Consider the following 16,377-nt stretch of genomic DNA (forward strand, 5'->3'; position numbering starts at 1 on the left):
TGTAACTGCAGGGAAAATGCTGAGCATGTATCGATAGGAGGAAAAATATTCATCCTGTCAGTGTAGAAAGAGAAAGACTTACTTTGTACCTGAAAGTCTGAAGTCAAACACAAACACACTTCAAAACAACCCCACAGATGTCAACACAAAAGCCGTCACCTGTGAAACATAAAGACTCTGATTTCAGCCTCCTCCAATCTGACCTGATACAGATCCTAAATGTGTAAAAATCTGAAGATAGAGGACCCGACATCAGGTAGACAAGAACACAAGTCAGTGTTTTGCTTCCTCCTCCACTCACATGTATAACTGTTCAGTTCCTGACATGATTGATATGTACGTCCTACTTTAAACTTTCCTTTATCCAAAGGTATATGCAAAACAATTTGAAAATATGACCTCTCATTCTGGCTTTCATTACAACAAAGTCATGAAAATGAAGATTCTCTGGTATGGAGGTTTTGTTGGAAACACTCAGAACTTTCTTCTTCTAGGTAAATAATCACACCACTTTGATCCTTAATGACATTACAGCACTTTAAGGCATCAGCTTAAACTTGAATATTTCCTTACTGGAAGTATTCATCTCAGTTCCATCATATCAGTAAAGACTTGAAACCTGTTGAGCAATTACAGACACAAATGAATGTTATGATCAGTGTGCACATTTTGAACGCTTTGGAGGTAAAGACACGTGTCTCTCTGTCACATCAATATACTTGCTTCATATACATTATTTTTAGGCCACTTCATTCTCACAAATAATCAGAACCAAACAACAATGAGGGAATTTATTACAGATTTTAAAATAGAAAACATGTACAATGTACAAAAATATACATTACATTTCCATTTTTGTTGACACTGTCAGAGAGGTGATAATTCAACTTTATGTTTATTATTGAAGTCATAGTGTGAGGTGGTGTTGCTGTTCTGGACTGCATTATATTACAAGGTGTTTCTAATATTTAGTCCACCCGACATTTATATACATGAGGGGAGCAAAGTATTACAAACATCTTTTAATATAATGCACTCCAGTACAACACCACCACACACTATGACCTCAATACTCAACATACTCAACTGCTTTTTGAAGATGAAACACTGTTATATGTTTTTCTTTGGTAACATCAGGGCAAATCATTTCTCTTTTCTCTTTAAATTATGTCAACTAATAAATATATTTACACTTTCTGTCAGGACTGTAAGTCTTTCACACACTCTGATGCTAAAAACCCAGAGTGAGCCACCTGATCTAAACACCACATGTTTTTGTTGCTATAACAGACTAAAATAAATCACCTTCTGTGTTTGATTTGTTGCATTTTGTTTTCATGGTTAAAAATACTTACAATGAAATAATTTTATACTTCTGTTTTACAAACCTCGGACAGCTCTGTTTCTTGATTTCATTGTTTTGGTTATAAACTGTCAGAAAATAGTGAAAAATGGCCGTTATAACTTTTAGAGGTGATGGTGACATCTTGGTTTGTCTGATCAACAGTCTAAAACCCAAAGAAATTCAGTTTACTGTCGACACAAAAGCCTCAAATCCTCACATCTGAGAAGCTGAAAGATGAAAGAAGAAAAAAAATTACTAATTATTAAAATACTTGCAGATTAATTTTCCATTGATCGACTAATCAATTTATTGACTAATCATTACAGATCTAAATAACAGTATCGTAACATTATTGAAGAAAACATTCAAGTTTTCTTGTATTAAGGATATAATACAGCCTCAGATCTGTGACATTCATCTGATGAAAAATTATAAATTTGGTTTGTATCATAATTTATCAGTTTCAGCTCAGAAGAATTTTCAGCCTGCATGTTTTGAATGAAAGCTATGTTGTGTAAAGTCAGAATGATGTGTCATTGCTCAGTTTGTGGATCTCTGAAGAGAAAACTGACTGTTACATCACATCATTATCAATCTTTAAAAGTTTATCAGTTGCTTTTACTTCACTGCAAAATGATTCTACAATTTGTTTTAAAGTGAAATTCAAAAATCAATGAATCATAAAGTGTTATGGAAAATGGTAGATTTGCATCGACTGCTTCGTAATATCACCTTTTCTACTGTTTGCACTTTCCGGCTGAACTCAAAACTGCATTTTGTTGAACAGGTAATTAATCTGTCCAATAAGGTTTAATCTAAAGTGTCACTTGTGGCTACTGTCTTTGTTTGTATGGACATAGAGTTGCAACTTGGGATGCAGGCTGAAAATTGAGCAGCGAACTGCATATTGTTAATTTTTAGATGGTTAGACAATTCTTTGATGATTATGGAAATACCTTTCAAAGATGGTCATGAATTTATCTTCCAGAAGAACAACTACTATGTTCCGTTAATCAAATGCAACAATCATCAAAATGCAAATTCCCCAAAATACTTCAAATAGTGAGTACAGGGGGATGAGCAGAGGGCATTAGAGCCAAAATCTGACAATCAGGGGTAAAAGAGTCATGTAACAGATACAGTGACTCATGAACTGACTGAAAAAAAGCTTTTTCAAACAGTATATATGCTTCACAGTTATGAGACAGGCATCCTCAAGTCCTCAAACAAATGAAGCTCAGTGAAAGTTCAGTCAGGAAGACTATCTTTAGTATGCCTGGTGTAATTTTATCACTCACACCTCCCTGACAATCTCATTTCTTATGCATGCTCATTCATTTCTTCGTTGTCAGTGCACAGGGGCGTTGTTTGAGTTTCAACTGTCACCTGCTGATCACTTCTACCCAAGAGCACGGCAACAACATTGTTGTTCATCTGGTTGCGGTCTTTTTAAATATGTCTCTTTCTCTCTAATTTAGTCTGGAATGCCGCCATTATGCATGCCCCTCTACCTCCCCATCTCCACCACTTCACACATCGATATTCCACTTTCTTGATTCCCCAGCAAACATACAGAGATGCCTTGCTTTATATGGAGAGATGTATTTCAAGAATCCTATAAACACTCTTCTAACCATATAGATAAAAATATTTAATCCACCGAATGATAGAAAAGATTTTTAACCATTTTTCCAAATTTTGACAAAATTTCTAATTAAGGTAGTTGGCAGGCTGCCATCTTTGTTTTTATTCAGAAAGGAAATGGGTTATGCCAGGATCAGACTACATGATATTTTTGTCTTTCTCGATGGTCACCATGTCATATTAGGCAATCATAGTGCGAGAATGGTAATTAAAGATATCCACAATAACATTCTTACTAGTAGAAATTGTATTTCAAGATATCTACAACTTTGATTGTACTAGTCAAAAATACATTTAAGATATCGAAAAATCTTTTGAAAGTATAAGTGGCCGTTTTAACATTTAATGGCTAGACTGGATATTTATTGCAGACATCTGTAATTCAATTCTTCTTAGTCAAAATGAACATTTCAGATATCCACAATGACATTCTTTCTTGGACAAATGATGTCACTTTTGTCATTCATGTGTATTGGGCTTTCAATTTCAGATATTCACAATAACATTTTGGATATCCAGAATAAACATTCTGGATATTTGCAATACAATTCTTACCAAGAGAAACTCCCATTTCAGATATCTGCTCATGGAGGAATGTTGGGTCTCTGTTCAAAACATATCAGAGATCCTCTACAGGAAGGAACTGAAGCTGAAACTATAGATACTTAACATTAAAGTGAATGTTTGTTTGGTGGCTCGTTCAACAAGCTGCAGGACAACATGTGTTCATGTCTGTAAGTTAGATAAGAAGGAGACTTCAGCAGGAAGCTAATGTGGGTTGTTGTTCAGAGTCTGTGTAGCAGGATGCAGTCAGGCTCAGTGTGACCGTCTGCTCTGCTGATGATAGAAAGACACAATGTGGCTTTATTAATGTTTCCATGTTTGTAGATGGAGAACTAACAGTATTGCAACTAATTAATGTAAAACTAGGGGGCGCCATCATGACATTAAAGAATCAAAAATAAACATTTGTGTCTTTTGGTTTCTGACTTTTGTTGGGACTACATGTGGACCACAGTTTACCACATGTTTCAAGACTCCAAGAAACCTGAGCCCTGGGGGGTTCGCACCCAAGGTGTGAAACTCCACCCATGGATCCAGGTTATCAAAACTAGAGATTCCCCTCTTATCTCTCTCTTTTCTCCACGAGCTGCAGCAGGAGCAGCTCCTTGCTCTTTCACACCTCCAGAGCTGCTGGAGCAGCTCTCTGCTCTCTGGTGTGGCCTGCTCACAGCAGACACACACAGTCTTCTTTACGGCAGAAGACGCGAGAGCCTGCCTAAGACTCAGAAACTAAGTTTCCTTGTGCCAGCAGCTAACACACAAGTCTGCTGGCCAGTTTAACAAGTACAGGAGCCGCGAAATTGAGTTAGCTTGCTGCTAACTCTACACCAAGGAGTGACCTGGGCCCTCTGCACGACTGGAGTGCTGTCTGCCCAGCAACGCCTGCATCTTCAGCTTCAGAGCCAAAGCCTTCTCAGCCTGACTCACCCACGGATTCACCGGCTACAAAGCAGGACACCACAACGCATCTCTTCCTTCATGAACTGGTAACAACTGGGCATAGCCTAGCAACACAGTGAAGCATAGTACGGCTAAGCAAGAATGTTTAACTCAAACAATGTACTGTACGTGTATTGATTTGGTTAAGGTTATACATTGAACTGTTGTTGTGATGTCCTTGTTACCTATAGTCAGGTTACTGCATAGCCACACCGCTAGGTTAATGTTAGCATGCTTAACACATGTTACATCCAGTAACTAGGCCTTGCATGCAACTAACCCCATCTTAACCTGGCACCTTTAGCATACATCATTTGGCCTTGAATAGAGAACCACACAGTTAAGAGGTTAAAACCTAGTTTGGCAAACTTTGGTTCAGGCAGCACATGTGGTTCAAGACACCACATGGTCTGGCCTTTTATCTCTGTAGTTCCCTTTATCAGCTAAAGTGTCGGCATGCCATGTGCTCAGTCACCAGGTGACTGCAGCCATCTTGCTATTGTCTTCCCTACACACACACACACACACACACACACACACACACACACACACACACACACACACACACACACACACTCACACTTGTATATAGGTACACTTAGCTAGATTAGTATTGTGTGTTGCTTTTACCCTTTTGTTAAATAAATGCTTTTGGATATACCTGTTGTCTGTTTTAATGTTGCACAAGAATGAGTTTTGCCAACCTCTGCTCTGTAAAGAACTCCAAATCCTTCAACCTTAACTAGCTATTGATATGGTGATTTTGTTTATAGTTATTAAATTAATTATTAATCAAAGTCCCAAATTCATAGATTAGTACACTTTGAGACTGAATTGGCTATCTTTTTCCCTGAGTCCAGGGTGGTGCCCCGTTATTATTAATTCTTATTAATAATATTATTGATATTAATAATTAACAATTATCTTTGATAATCATTAATTATTGTTGATAGCCAAACTTGTAGCCACGGCCCAACACTTTGTTATAAAAGAGAACGCATGACAAGTGATTTACAGAGCAGATATGTTGCTGTAGAAAACAAGAACATGACATTTGATTTTAGTTGGATTTTAAGTCACCTGCAGTGTTTGTAAATGTCCCTGATAGTCGTCAACATCCTCTCAGACATTGCACCATCAAATTATCTAAATTAATCAGGAAATCGGTGGTTAATAGGTGTTGTCATTATCTCTGTTCTGGTGCACTGTGATCAAAACTCTGGCAGACTTTCAACAAACATGGTGCATCCCAGGTCAAGGGGAGCAAGGAGGATGGGCATCACTTATGTACTAAAAGGAAGACTTATATCTACTGCTACTACTTGTAGCTTTTGACAAGAGGCTTGCAGGAAGGGGATGAGTCAGGTAACCTTTCAACATGCTGTGCAAGTTTATCTCTTAAGAATGTGTCACACTGTACAGAAGTCATTTACTGGCTGAGATCTGATCACAGTGTGAGACTGACCACCTCCAAATGTTTAGATCACAATGTGTTCTGCTGCATTTACACCTGCATTATGAGGTGTAAATGGACTCAAAGTGTGCAAGAAGCTGTGATGACTGATGTGACATCTGCTATTGGCTGATTCAGTGCTTTGTGGGTAGACATGATTGTAGTCCTTATCTTCCAACACTCTGGAGTTACAGCAGTCAGCACTGACACTTGGATAAAGTACTGTTCACTTCAAGATTTTTGACTCATTAATTTGACCCTAAGGTGAAGTTTACAACCTTTCTGACAGCCATGTCTTTCATGTTTTAACACCACTGACCAACAAGATCCTTCAAAACTGGTTAAAAAACAAACAAACAAACAGTGGAACATGAAGACTTAATGATCTGAGGCAGAAGAGAATAAAGGCATCATGGATCAATCAATAACTGCTGTATTCTAATATCAGGTGGAGTGTTACTGCAGGAGGATGAAATATTTACCAGTCAGATCCACTTCATGCTCCCAGACCTCTGTATTTCTTTGGTCCTGGACCTTCAAAATCACTTCGTCTGTGTTTACAGGCAGGCGGACCTCAAACGTTGGGTGATAATTTGGTCCAAAGTCCAGATCAAAATCTGCTTTCTGAAAACCAGAATCCAAAGTTAACTAACAGAAACAAACAGCAGTTTTATGAATCATGTTACAAAGACTTTTATCAGGTATTACAAACTGTTATAAATACTCACTTCCAGCTGTATTTTAAAGGCTTCAGGACAGAGAACGTTGTAACTGTGATCTTCAATGAGTTTACATTTGGAGGGGCTGTGATGTAGTCAGCATTTCACTGTTGTGCACTCACCTGAAGAGACATCAGAACATTTTAATTGGAGTGTTTATCCTCAGTAGAGCCTGACTTTATTGATAATTGATCATTAATTGTTTCCGTTGTTGATAATTCCTTCACTGTCAGGTGGTCTGGTTTGGTCTCTTTGGGAACAGCAGGGGTGGAGTGTTTTTTGGTAAAATGAGGAAGTCAAACTGTTGAGCAGTGAAGTTCAGAGTTTTTTAGACGGTGATTAGCAGAACTTTACCAGATGTAAATGTCTCCAGTAACTCTTCATCATGGTGATGATGGTTTCACTGTTGATGTAATTCCACTTGATCGACACTAGATGTCAACGTTGTGTAGAAGAAAAAGCCTTTTTATTTTCATACTCAGTGTTCAAAATGTTCCAACTAACTTTAGAAGACAAGTTCCCAGTGTTCCCAGTGTTCCCAGTGTTCCCAGTGTGTGTTAAACCAGCAGTCAGGTGTCTGTAATCATTCCTCCTGTTCATACTGGATATTAAAGATCCTTCAAATGTGTTTTAATGGAAGTGATGGAGGATAAAATCCACAGTGTGTCCACACAGTCATTTAAAGTCTGTGTGAAGCTTCTATTCAGCTTCAGCAGTCTGAGTTAGTCATATCAAGTGGATATCTGACACATTTACAGTCTTTTTAGCATCAAATTCCCTCTTTGTGTTTCCTCGGACAGTGTTTCCCTGTTGAGCTGCAGGTGGAAGTATAGTAACAAAAAGAGGAACTTTGGCACTAAAAAGACTGTAACGTTGAAAGATATCTACTTGATTTGACTCATTTGGACGCTGAAGCTTCATATTAACTTCAGATAAACTTTAAATACATTTTTACACAGAAGGAGGACTGTGGATTTACATTGTAAGGTCGTTATGAAGGGATCTTCTAATGGTCAGTATGAACGTGACCACATGACCCGACTGATTTAACGCTGTTTTTCCTCTTCAGCTGACCACAGCAATCAATACTGTGTGTGTGTGTGTGTGTGTGTGTGTGTGTGTGTGTGTGTGTGTGTGTGTGTGTGTGATGGCCTGCTCAGTATTGATGAACAGAGAAAGTTAATTATTTTGGGACTGAATCGCTGGAAGCCATCAATTATACTCTTATTACACACACACACACACAGTAATTAACCTCATTCACCTCACTGTTAGGGACCAGTGTTTCCTTTTGGTGCTGCTTTATACTTCCACTCCGTCAGCTGTCATGTGATCAGCTGCAGGACAACTGCATGTTTAATATGCTTCTCATAATGTGATGTATAACTTCATGTTTAAAAAACTAAATGTAGTTAGAAGAATAGTTTCAACATGTTGTGAAATCTTCTCGTTGTCCGATTGATTCTTCACTCACAGTCAGCGGCCAGTTAGCTTAGCTTAGCTTAGCTTAGCTTAGCTTAGCTTAGCATAAAGACTGGAAACAGAGGGAAACAGCTAGCCTGGCTCTGACCAGTAATGTTACATCTCATTTGTTTTATCTGGACAAAAAAGCTTTAAAGCGGTGAATCCTCTGACCTGCTGCCAGTAAAAACTATTGATCAGAGCAGCACAGCTGATCTCTGACAACCTGCAGCTGATCAATCTGAGTAAAGAATAAATGATGTAGATAAAAATCCATTTATAATCCAATCACATGTGTTCAACATCACTACGTCCTCATCGATGAACTTTTCTCTAAAATGAGCAGAGTGACTTTGTCATCATCATGTCACCAGATTCATAAAAATACTTAAAACACCTGCATTGATCTGTGTGTGTGTGTGTGTGTGTGTGTGTGTGTGTGTGTGTGTGTGTGTGTGTGTGTGTGTGTGTGTGTGTGTGTGTGAGTGTGTGTGTGTGTGTGTGTGAGTGTGTGTGTGTGTGCAGCTATTGGCCGTGACTGAGAGCTCTGCAATATGACCTGCTGTGAAAATCAATCTGCATTAACACACTCACACACACACGCGCGTGTGCGTGCAGAGGCAGGGTTAATGTGTCATCATGCAGTCCGAGCAGCTGCCAGCTGATTGGTCGGTTGCATTGTTTCTGCCTCATAAATCCACATTTAGAAATTTAGAGAAACTTTATTGATCTGCAGCTCTTTGACGGAACATTGTCTGCGTGATTGACAGATTACTGCGGTGTGTGTGTGTGTTTGTTTGTGTGTGAGTGTGTGTGTGTGTGTGTGTGTGTGTGAGAGAGAGTCCATATTGTATATTGAAAAACGTTGACATGAATCTTGTTGTTTCCGTCTCTACAGGAAGAAAAGGAGGGAAACTCGGCGCTCCAGACAGGAAGTGATGGTCAACGACTCACAGCACTGGATGATGGTTGACACGCACACGCTGAACGGACGCAGTGAGTACACAGTCTGAGAGAAATAAAACTAAAAGACTGAGACAAACAGAGACGAGAATTAACGAGATGAGACATTTTCTAACTCAGTCGTTGATCTTTTGTTCTGATGATTCATAAACGTCGTCTGTGAGACTTTAACGCCTCAAACTTCAAACCTGTAAACTTTCCTCCTTCTTCCTCTGATGGGAATCTTGACTCAACACCTTCAAGGTATCGACTGAAATAACTGGAAACGTCTCCAGTCAAACGACACCTGCGTTCAATCCTTTCTGTCCACACATCCAGAAAAACATCAATATTTATTTTCTCACAGCAAAACCGACTATTGAACAGTTATTAATAAATATTATCTTATATATGATTATATTATACTATCGATAATATAATCTCAACACGTTCACATGTATTCATGTACAAATGAAGTACTCTACTGGTATCATACTGGTATCATACTGGTATCATCCTGGTACCGTACTGGTATCGTGCTGGTATCGTACTGGTATCGTATTGGTATCGTACTGGTATCGTACTGGTACCGTACTGGTACCGTACTGGTACCGTATTGGTATCGTTCTGGTATCGTACTGGTATCGTATTGGTATCGTACTGGTATCGTATTGGTATCGTTCTGGTATCGTATTGGTATCGTCCTGGTATCATACTGGTATCATACTGGTATCTTACTGGTATCGTACTGGTATCGTACTGGTATCGTACTGGTATCGTCTTGGTATCGTCCTCACCATATAAATCCAATAATATCTCAATTGAAAGGAATAAAAATGTCAGTAAAATAAATAATATTCCTGACATTAAATTACTGAGTGAAGTTTAGAAAGAATGAAGAACTCAGACATCAGTCAGTATCTTCATCCTGTCCTCCTCCTCCTCCCTCTGCTGCTGGTTGAGAGGAGGTGTTTCAGCCAGAAGCAAAGTTATTAACACACGCTAGAATACAAACTAAGCTAAACACAAACACGACATAAAGAGCAGAGCAGAGGACAGAAGCTAATGTGACCATAAATGACAGCAAACCGCAGTAGAGACTCCCCGTGTCTACACAGGAGGCGTTCAGGTACAGTGTTGAGCGTAGGTCACCTGAGTTTTAGAAGCGCATCATAGGAAAACCCAGAAATCTAATGATGGAATAGTGAAAATGTGCATTTGAATGTAGGACTATGGAAACTCATGTCCCAGTGAAAAATAGTTCTTTCAGTTTAATTAAACTCAAAAGGCTCAATAATTGTCCTTTTAATATGTTTTATTCAATTATGACAGTTGTTACAGACAATTCTCAACACTAAATACCTGCCTAAAAAGGAAATATACATTATATAAAGTTTATTGTATTTTACTTGATTTCTTTGTTTGATTTCTTTTATTTAGGCATTTTAAATCTTCCATAGAACTGCAGTACACATGTGTTTAATGTAGAGGAGAGGAGACAGACTCCATTTTACATTCCACAGAGAAAAAGGAGGAGAGCAGGACGGAGAAGGCAGGGTGAGTGTTAATACCACAGTACTATTTATGTTCAAGGTCTCCACACTATTGAGAGAACGTACATTTTGTGAAGAAGTGAAGAAGCAGATCTGTGTCAAAGGTGTCAGAGTTTAAAAGATGTTTAAAGCCAAAGTTAACTTCTTGTTTTCACTGCTGTACACTGTTCAAACTCTCCACTCAAAACCATGTAATCTTACATCTAAACCAAACTTTGCCTTCAGACGTCACAGAAAAGCCATCAAATACACAAACATACTAGAAAACAGCCATTACACACTAGTGAGATCAATTCAAAACACTACTGTAAAAACCTGTTACTGCAATGAATAATGGTGCTTATGGTTTTCCCCCAGAACAACCTCTTTACATGATGAACACAATGTAAAGACACAACACACAGAAACATTTTATAGAAGGAAAGGAATCACATTTATTCAGCCTCAGGTCTTCGTGGATCCGTTGTTCCAAAACAAGTGAACTGACCTCTGACCCCTGGTATCTCTCTATCCTGAGCTTCTGATTGGTTTGTGAACAGTTCTGACTCTCAGTGTTTCCACCTGGAGGATTGTGTGTTAATTGTGTTCCAGCTGTGATGACTTGAGTTAATGATATTGAACGCCAGCGCTTCCTTGATGAGCACATGAGTGAAAACAAGAGAATAGTGTTTATAGTTTATAGTAGATGAGTCTGTCTTTTGGTAGATGGCGTCATGGTTTGGGATGTTTAGTTAATGGGTCCAGTTATAGTGTGTAAGCCATCGAGAAAAACTGTAATTATTTAGTTGATTAAAGTGTGTCAGAATAATATGAAATCACAGTGTTGACGTCTTCAAACGTTTTCTTCTTTGTTCTTCTTCTGGTTTCTGCGTCCTCACAGTGATGTAACGTGACTCACTGCTGCAGTTAAAATAGAGAGAAGTCACAGTTAAGAACCACACAGATGTTTATCTGAAGTCTGTTTGTTGGATTTAAACCAGAGTCAAAGTTTATCTTTGTGATGGTTGTAGTTAAAGTCATGTAAACTAATAAGAAGCTACTAAGTTGGTAGGTTGTAGGCCGGTGAGTGAATGTGTCCAGGCTCTTTGATTCTGATGGGTCACATGTCACATTGACTGGAAACCAGAAGATGAGCGGTTGTGTGGAGGAAGAGAACAAATCAGAGTCTCCAATATCCACCTGTGTGTCCAAACATCATCCTCCAGACTTCAGTGATGAAGCTGGACCCTCAGACTTAAAATAAGAGACTGTTTCTACTGAAAGCAGAAATGCAGTTCAGTAATTTACGTTAATGTGAGCAGGAACATTTGCATGTCTTAATCATAAGTTTAACTGAATATAAATATGACTGTTTCTGGGCTGTGTTTGCTTTAGTCCAGATTTGACAGTTTTTAACCTGCATCCTGTTGGATTCAGGTGTTTTGAGTTTCCATTTTCTAAACTTCTACATTCTAAACCATCTTCAGCTCTGAACAGATTATGAAACACTGAATGATTTCAAGCAGGAACTTTGCGCTCTAAGATGAGTTAAAGTTCCCAGGCACTATGCCTGATTTCAGCCATAGAGCAGTTTTAAATTCATATAATACTTAATTCAATATATTGCACACATTTCCTCCTGGACAACTTTTCAGGTTCACAAATATTTTCTTGCTTTAATCACTATTCTAAAGTGACATGATTTATTCTTTATTCAGATTGTGGGGCTGCAGGTTTGCAGAGATCAGCTGTGCTTCTCTGGCCTCAGCTCTGAAGTCCAATCCCTCCCATCTGAAGGAGCTGGAGGTGAGTCTCCACAACCTTCAGGGTTCAGGATTAAAGCTCCTGTGTGATTTTCTGAAGAGTCCACACTGTAGACTGGAGACGCTGAGGTCAGACACCATTTTTTTTTTTACCTCTGTGCTGAGATTAATATAATGTGACAGTTGTGATGGCACTACACTGAAGACATAAAGCTGATATTATGCTGATCCACACCGAGTATCTTCATGGGAAGTCTATTTCTTCTTCAGTGGTTTAGTCCATTGACTGTGTCAGAGCAATGTCGAGTTGCATACTTAAAACCTTCATATAACAAGAAAAATCTACACTGGATAATTCACTCTGAACCTCTAAAACTGTGTTTTTTGTCTTTTATATTTGACAGTTTTTAATCTGCATCCTGTTGGGCTCAGGTGTTTGGAGTTTCCATCTTCTAAAAATTAGGGTTGAAAAAAAGGATAGATTTTCTGATTAATCACCATTTGTATTTGAATGATCAATAATTGATTTTGAAATCCAGAGATGGATCTTTGCATTTGTACCTTACTCAGTAAAGGTGTACATGTGCACTGTGTTGTGTGTATGCAGAGGTTACTCATTGTAAATTATTCACTTAGAACAGCATGATTTGTAAAATGCCTACTTTGTTTAAATTGAGTTTTTACAACATGCACAAAAATCTCATTTTAAGTATGAAAGTAACGCAAATGCTAGCTGCTATATTAGCTGCCTTGAGTCACAACAGTCCCATAAACTGTGACATGAATAGTTTCAGTCCGTGGACCTGCTGCAGTTTACGGGACTGTCATGACTCAGGATGATCAGCTGACTCTGGCTGTCTAGTAAGGGATCTAGAGATCACATCTACAAAAGGAACAGACTGAAAAAAGACTCCACACACTGATCTGAGCTCTTAGTTTGTGTTTCTTGACAAGATATTATCTCTGACTATGATATGTGAAACCATGGAAGTGGACTGAACAGTGTGCAGATTTTATTGTACTCAGTCTGTCTCTACCTGCCGGGGAGCTAAGGCCAGCCAGCAGCTGTCTGCATGTATCAGACTGATGTCTCGTCAACATAAATACAAACAGTGCAGATTAACTTACAAGCAGATTTTCAATTTCTGCTGTCTGTGCACAAAGTGATAAAGTTGAAACAGCAGGTACTGACAGTCCATGTGTTGCATTATGGGATAGCAGTTATGTTTTTTTTTTAAATGTGCATAATGATTAAGCCCTTGCAAGTGATGCAGGTCTTTTATTATTCTTGCTAAACTGTTTTGCACTTGTATTTGGATGAACAACATGAGTTTGAATAGATGGAGTCACTGGTGGAGCTGCAGAGTTTAAGAGGTGAAGTCACTATGTCATTATTTAAGTAGCAGCATGTTGTCATTAATGTTAATGAGAACCCTTTTTCACTGTTTGTATTTGACAGTTTTTAACCTGCATCCTGTTTGGAGTTTCCATTTTTTAAACTTCTACATTCTAAACCTTCAGCTCTGAACAGATTATGAAACAGTGAATGATTTCAAGCAGGAACTTTGTCTTCCAACAGGGGTTAAAGTTCTCAGGCACTATGCCTGATTTCAACCATAGGGCAGCTCTCAATTCATATAATACTGAATTCAATATATTGTACACATTTCCTCCTGGACAACTTTTCAGACTCACAATTCTTTTCTTGCTTTAATCCCTGTTCTAAAGTGACATTTATTCTTTATATAGATTGATAGAGTGCAGTTTGTCAAGGATCAGCTGTACTTCTCTGGCCTCAGCCCTGAAGTCCAACCCCTCCCATCTGAGAGAGCTGGACTGAGTCACAAAATGCTGCAGGTTTCAAGATTGAAGATGTGGGGTGTTGTTCAGCTAAGTCCATGCTGTAGACCGGAGACTCTGAGGTCAGACACCATTTTTTCCTTCTGTGCTGAGATTTATATAATGTGACAGTTGTGGTGACACTAAACTGCAGACATAAAGCTGATATTATGCTGATCCACACCGAGTATCTTAATGGGAAGTCTATTTCTTCTTCAGTGGTTTAGTCCATTGACTGTGTCAGAGCAATGTTGAGTTGCACATTTAAAACCTTCATATAACAAGAAAAATCTACGCTGGATAATTCACTCTGAACCTCTGAAACTCTTTGATTTTTACGTGAAATTTCACTTTCACTTAAAATTTTGTTCTTCAAATGTAAACCAAAAAACTCAGTCAGACAGCAACAAATATAATATAGAAAATATTTACTTGTTCCAACACTTTTATGAAGCTGTACAGTGTTTACACTGACTGAAATATTTAAACACATGATGCCATGATTTTTTTATGGCAACACCATTCCATTAAATGTAAATATTGGAGATATGTTGAACATCCCTTTCCTCCTATTAAAATCCTTCCTGATATATTTGGTATTTTTGTAAACATTGGGATCTTGAGTAGAATCTGGAATAATTCTGTTGGTTTTTTAGTTGTGTTTGTGCTGCACAACATGAGTTTGTATAGATGGAGGTACTGGTGGAGCTGCAGAGTTTAAGAGGTGAAGTCACTATGTCATTATTGAAGTAGAAGCATGTCATCATTAATATTAATTATTATGAGTTCTTTTTCACTGTTTGTATTTGACATTTTTAACCTGCATCCTGATAGGTTCAGGTGTTTAGTTTCCATTTTCTAAACTTCTACATTCAAACCTTCTTCAGCTCTGAACAGATTATGAAACATTGAATGATTTAAGCAGGAACTTTGTTTTCTAACAGGGGTTAAAGTTCTCAGGCAACATGCCTCATTTCAGCCATAGAGCAGTTTTAAATTCATATAAAGGCCTTTACACACTGGTGGCATTTTTTTTTGTGCGATTAATTTGCACATCAATATGTTTTTTTGAACTGTTTTTGTCTTTCACACAGAATGTGAATATTATAAGCTGAAAACGCAACATGATTTTTTTCGGAATGAGGTCAATTTTTCTGACTTTTCACACAGCGAATAAAAGCATCAGCCAATCACAAAGCGTAATCTGCACAGACAGCTGTTTATTGCAAAGGCCCACATATGTGTTTTGAACTTATTTACCATATCTACATCGATTGATCAGCTCCCAGTCTGTCTGTGAGCTTGTCTGTTTCACTGCAGGTAGACAGGTAGGCTCACTTGCTACAGTGGGCAGAGAAATAAAGCCAATGAATCAATACACTGATGTATCATGTATCATCATATGCATCATCATCATGTATTTATAAATACAAACACTGTGGATTTCTTCCCGTGGAGCCGACATGCAAACTGTTTTGGTTCAGTAAATGTCTGCTGTCAGTCAGCCTGGTGAAGGCAGTTGGTCTGGCCGCTGTCAGGCGATTATTTCAAAATTTCATGCCATTTATTCGTGTCACTGTGTATGTGCACAGGCCTTAAGACTTAATTCAATATATTGTACACATTTCCTCCTGGACAACTTTTCAGGCTCACAAATCATTTCTTGCTTTAATCCCTGCTCTAAAGTGGCTTAATTTATTCTTTATTCAGATCGAAGTACAACAGGTTGTCACAGATCAGCTGGTCTTTTCCTCTGAATTTGAAGAACCTGCAGCATTCAGGGGTGAAGCTGCTGTGTGATCTACAGGAGAGTCCACACTGTAGACTGGAGACTCTAAGGTTAGTAGAGAGTTGGAGTCAATCCATGCTGTTTCAGCAGTATTGTATTAAACATGATCAAAGATTCAATATTTCCTGATGAACCTCCAACCTTCTCAGTGACTGCTTTCCTCAGTGAAGCTGTGAGAGGAGAATGGTAACAGGCTTCAGGAGTGGACAGAAAGACAGAGAGAGAGAGAACAGTCAGTTGAGCTGATCAGATGGGCCAGAAGCTTGTTGTGATCATGTGTTTGAGTTGAAGTGAAGATGAGTGTTTTTGTTGTGTTCATGTCTGCAGCCTGCAAATCACTGGCTCTGATTTTACACAAGCATCATTACGTTTAGTAACCATGTGGTC

Source organism: Thunnus albacares, chromosome 21, assembly GCF_914725855.1.
Source record: "Thunnus albacares chromosome 21, fThuAlb1.1, whole genome shotgun sequence".
Lineage (NCBI taxonomy): Eukaryota > Metazoa > Chordata > Actinopteri > Scombriformes > Scombridae > Thunnus > Thunnus albacares.